Here is a 5707-nt window from a genome sequence, read left to right on the forward strand (position 1 = left end):
TTTTTTTTTTTTTTTTTGAGAAGGAGTTTCGCTCTTGTTGCCCAGGCCGGAGTGCAATGGCATGATCTTGGCTCACTGCGACCTCTGTCTCCTGGGTTCTCCTGCCTCAACCTCCCGAGTAGCTGGGACTGCAGGCATGCGCCACCATGCCTGGCTAATTTTGTATTTTTAGTAGAGACGTGGTTTCTCCGTGTTGGTCAGGCTGGTCTCAAACTCCCAACCTCTCGTGATCCACACGCCTTGGCCTCCCAAAGTGCTGGGATTACAGTCATGAACCACCACACCCAGCCTTGAGTGTGCTTTTGAGGTCTTATAAAATCTTTTTACCAGACCAATGTCCTAAAGCATCTCTCCTGTGTTTTCTTCTGATAGTTTTATCATTTTGAGTCTTACATTTGTATATAGGTATGTATATACATCAATCAGACAAGAGAAAGAAATAAAGGGCACGCCAATCGGTAAAGAGGAAGTCAAACTGTCACTGTTTGCTGTGGCATGACTGTATATCTAGAAAACCCTAAATATATACACATACAATAGAATATTATTATGTCTTCTTGGCTCCTTTGTTGAAAATCACTGGGCTGTAAATGCATGGGCATATTTCTGAGCTCTCTAATCTGCTGCATTGGTGTATGTGTCTGTTTTTAAGCCGGGACCATGATTTTTGGTTACTATGGCTTCGTAGCATATTATTCTGAAGTCAGGCAGAAGAATGATGGTGGTATTTTGGTGGGAATTGCACTGAATTTGTAGATTGCTTTTGGCAGTATGGTCATTTTCACAATATTGATTATACCCATCCATGAGCATTGGATGTATTTCCATTTGTTTGTGTCATCTGATTTCCTGCAGCAGTGTTTTGTAGTTTTCCTTGTAGGGGTCTTTCACCTTCTTGGTTAAGTATATTCCTAAGTTGTTTTTTTTGTTTTGTTTTGCAGCTATTGTAAAAGCGACTGAGTTCTTGATTTGATTCTCAGCTTGGTCGCTGCTAGGGTATAGCAGAGCTACTGATTTGTGTACATTAATTTCATATCCTGAAATTTCACTGAATTCATTTACCATTTCTAGGAGCTTTCTGGGTGAGTCTTTAGGGTTTACCTGTTAACCATCCCTACCCCTCTCCTGCCCCTCACTACCTTTCCCAGCCTCTGGTAACCATCCTTCTATCCTCTATCTCTATAAGTTAAATTATTTTGATGTTTAGGTTCTACAAATTGGTGAGAACATGAAATGTTTTTCTGTTTAACATAATTTTAAAAACCTATACAAATCATATTTCATCTTTTGTTTCTTGAGACAGGTCAGTCTTGCTCTGTTGCCCAGGCTGGAGTGCAATGGCATGATTATAGCCCACTGCAGCCTCCACTTCCTGGGCTCAAGCAATCCTCCCACCTCAGCCTCCCACGTGGCTGAGACTATAGGAGTGTGCCATTACACCTGGCTGATTTTTGTAGAGATGAGGTTTTGCTATGTTGCCCAGGCTGGATATTTCATCTTTAACTTGTGAGGCTTTTGTTGTTTTAAAAGCAGATCAAATTTTTTTTTTTTTTTTTTTTTTTTTTGAGATGGAGTCTCGCTCTGTGCCCAGGCTGGAGTGCAGTGGCCGGATCTCAACTCACTGCAAGCTCCGCCTCCTGGGTTCACGCCATTCTCCTGCCTCAGCCTCCTGAGTAGCTGGGACTACAGGCGCACGCCACCACGCCTGGCTAGTTTTTGTATTTTTTAGTAGAGACAGGGTTTCACTGTGTTAGCCAGGATGGTTTTGATCTCCTGACCTCGCGATCTGCCTGTCTCAGCCTCCCAAAGTGCTGGGATTACAGGCTTGAGCCACTGCGCCCGGTCTCGCAGATCAAATATTTATTTGATGATTACCCCTATAGGCACACTGAGTTGCCCAAAGATTGGACTGGGTCGCCCATGAGAATGTCTCAGTCATATTCTTCATTAGTAATTGTTTTTTGGGCCTCTAACAGAGAAATGTGGGAGGAATGAGTTCCTAAATTGAATGTCAAAGTTCTTACGTAACCCCTATACTCCCAACTCCCAAAAATGGTCTCTTGACAGCTGATGCATTAGAAGAGTTACAGTGTTTATTTTGTTTTCTTTCTTCCTTGTTTCCCCTTGAATATAGATGCCTAATGGTTCAGATGACACTTGGTCCCCCAAATCGTACAACACACATGAATCTAGTTCCTGTTGTTTCACTGAAACACATGCTCAAAACTCTGTGCTGTACATTATCCACTCAACAAAGACAGACATGTAAAAGATATTTCTTAGAGTGGCCGTTGCAAATAGTAATCATGGTTGTGTCATTTCAATGGAATGCTATGTTCACCTTTCTGTTAGCTAGGTCAAAACTCTCCAAAGACAAATGTATACAATATGTTTCTAAGCATGTTACTTGTGGGTATGAATCAAAATAGCATTTTTTTCAATAAAATACTGTGTTCACTCTGCTGCCTGTTATACACTGTCAGAATACACATGTATAAAAGAGATTTCTAAGAATGCTAATTGGAGGAATACATTTTTAGACATTAATATTTTATTAATATTAATATATTCATATTTATACAGCCCTTCCCATTGATTTTTGCATCCCCCCAAGCCATCCATCCCAACTAGAACATTGCCCCTGACAGTTGCAAAAGAAGACAGCATCTGATGGGGGGCTTTGTTGATGGGTGGCTTTGTTGATGGGGGGCTTTGTTGATGACAGGGCTTTGTTGATGGGGGGCTTTGTTGATGGGGGGCTTTGTTGATGGGGGCTTTGTTGATGGGGGGCTTTGTTGATGGGGGGCTTTGTTGACGGGGCTTTGTTGATGGGGGGCTTTGCTAGACAAGACATCTACTCTACCAAAGGGTGCTCATGGTAGGTTTGGCAGGAGAGGAAGGCACTGCCATGGTTTGACGGTCACCTGAAGAAGGGGTCCTAAGAACTGCAAAAGTATCTTCTTGAGGCATTATCTGCCACTATCCCTGCTGGCCCACCAGGAGGACCCATTGGCCCCTGGCATGTGTGTGTTATGTACATATGCATTTTTATTTTTTTGAGATGAAGTCTCTGTCGCCCAGGCTGGAGTGCAGTGGTGCTATCTCAGCTCACTGCAGCCTCGATCTCCCAGGTTCAAGCGATTCCCCTTCCTCAGTCTCCCAAGTTGCTGGGATTACAGGTGCATGCCACTACACCCAACTAATGTTTGTAGTTTTTAGTAGAAACGGGGTTTCGCCATGTTGGCCAGGCTGGTCTTGAACTCCTGACTTCCTGTGATCTGCCTGCCTCTGCCTCCCAAAGTGCTGAGATTACATGCATGAGCCACTGCACCCAACCTGCATTTTTGTTTATCTTCTTTGTAAGTGGTGAAACTGTACTTTCGGCAAGCGCTGTAGATCTTCACCTGAGCCTGGCAATGCAAAGGCCTGCACTGATCACCAGGACCAATGCTGGCCATGGACCTGGATCCTAGGCCCTAGGTTTTCTGAGCATCACTGCCAGTCTTCAGGAGACTCATGCATGTGCAGCTCACTTCTGCCAGACCTATCTGCACCTGCAACTAAAGTGCTGAGTCAGCGTAGCCAGATCTCCAGATCCCCAGCTCATCAAACCATCCACCCCTTCCCTAAAGATACTTCTATCAGGATATTTCTAAAAGTGCACTTGTGTGAAAAGATCAGGTTTTGGTTGATGCTTTGTAACACTGTTTTCATGGATCTGTGCTTCATGGTATCTACTCTGTCAATATAGATGTACAAAAGAAGAGTCTGGCCGGGCCTGGTGGCTCAAGCCTGTAATCCCAGCACTTTGGGAGGCCGAGACGGGCGGATCATGAGGTCAGGAGATCGAGACCATCCTGGGTAACATGGTGAAACCCCGTCTCTATTGAAAAAAATACAAAAAACTAGCCGGGCGAGGTGGTGGGCGCCTGTAGTCCCAGCTACTCAGGAGGCTGAGGCAGGAGAATGGTGTGAACCCGGGAGGCAGAGCTTGCAGTGAGCTGAGATCCAGCCACTGCACTCTAGCCTGGGCAACAGAGCAAGACTCTGTCCCCCCCCCCCCCAAAAAAAAGAAGAGTCTTAGAATGTGATTTGCAAGAATGAATCAAGATCAGCTTATTTCTGGGAAAACTGTATTGGGCTCCCTGTGCTGCCTGCTCTACCTGCTAATAAGCTATGTGTGAAAGTTGTTAACATGAATACTTGATGCGAATATGAATCAGGATATGCAGTTGCTCTGAAACACTGTGCCTCAGGTTACAGACACTCTAATGACATAATGACATGTATAAACACATGCTCTAAGTGAGGTTTCTAAATGTAATTATGTGACTGAATGAAGACAGTGTTTTTGTTTTGTTTATTTTATTTTCTTTTTTTTTTTTTGAGATGGAGTCTTACTCTGTCCCCCAAGCTGGAGTGCAGTGGCATGATCTTGGCTCACGGCAACCTCTGCCTCCTAGGTTCAAGAGATTCTCCTGCCTCAGCCTCCTGAGTAACTGGGATTACAGGCATGCACCACCATGCCTGGCTAATTTTTTTGTATTTTTAGTAGAGACAGGGTTTCACTATGTTGGCCAGGCTGGTTTTGAACTCCTGACCTCAAGTGATCCGCCCATCTCGGCCTCCCAAAATGCAGGGATTATAGGCATGAGCCACCGTGCCTGGCCCATTAGCATTATTTTGTGAAATACTATGTTTATCACACTGTGCTGCATGTTATATGTTTTCTAAAAGAGACATCTGTTAAGGATGTGTCTAATACACTAGTGCATTTAGCATATTAGACACATCTATTTTTGTGAAACCTACATTCACCAATATAAAGATGTGTCTAATATGCTAATTAATCAGCATATTATTTTTTGTCTGAAAGATTTGTACTCACCAATCTCTACTGCATGTATGCACTATAGATGTGTGAGAGACGATTCTAAGGTTTTCTTTTTTGAGATGGAGTCTCGCTCTGTCACCCAGGCTGGAGTGCAGTGGCGCAATCTCGGCTCACTGCAACCTCTAGCTCCCAGGTTCAAGCAATTCTCCCTGCCTCAGCCTCTCGAGAAGCTGGGATTACAGGCACCCACCAAAATCTCCACCACCACACCCAGCTAATTTTTTGTATTTTTAGTAGAGACAGGGTTTCGCCATGTTGGCCAGACTTCTCTCGAACTCCTGACCTCAGGTGATCGATCTGCCTCGGCCTCCCAAAGTGCTGGGATTACAGGTGTGAGCCACTGTGCCCAGCCATAAGGTTTCCTTTTACACAAACGAATCAAGACACCATTCTTTCTGTGTAACACTGGGTTCACCACTCTGCTGTATAATATACACTCTCTAAAGAGACATGAGCAAAGATGTTTATAAGAATGTTCGCTCCAGAATGAGTCAAGATAGTGTCACTTGTGTGAGTCACTCTCTTTAACACTCTGAGGTGCATGTTATATGTTCTGTAAACAGACGTGTTTAAAAGATGTTTCCAACAGCATTTAGTAACACTACTCTACAAATCAGGATAGTTTTATTTGTTACTTGTGTAAATGAATCAGATAAATCAAGATGGTGTTATTTGTGTGAAATACAATGTTTACCACCTGTGATGCATGTTATACATGCACATATTAAAATACATGTTTTCTGTAAAGAAACATGTATAACATATGTTTCTAAGAAATCTTTTTCCTTAATGAATCAGGATACTGTTCTGTAT

Source organism: Rhinopithecus bieti, unplaced genomic scaffold, assembly GCF_001698545.2.
Source record: "Rhinopithecus bieti isolate Rb0 unplaced genomic scaffold, ASM169854v2 scaffold_2888, whole genome shotgun sequence".
Lineage (NCBI taxonomy): Eukaryota > Metazoa > Chordata > Mammalia > Primates > Cercopithecidae > Rhinopithecus > Rhinopithecus bieti.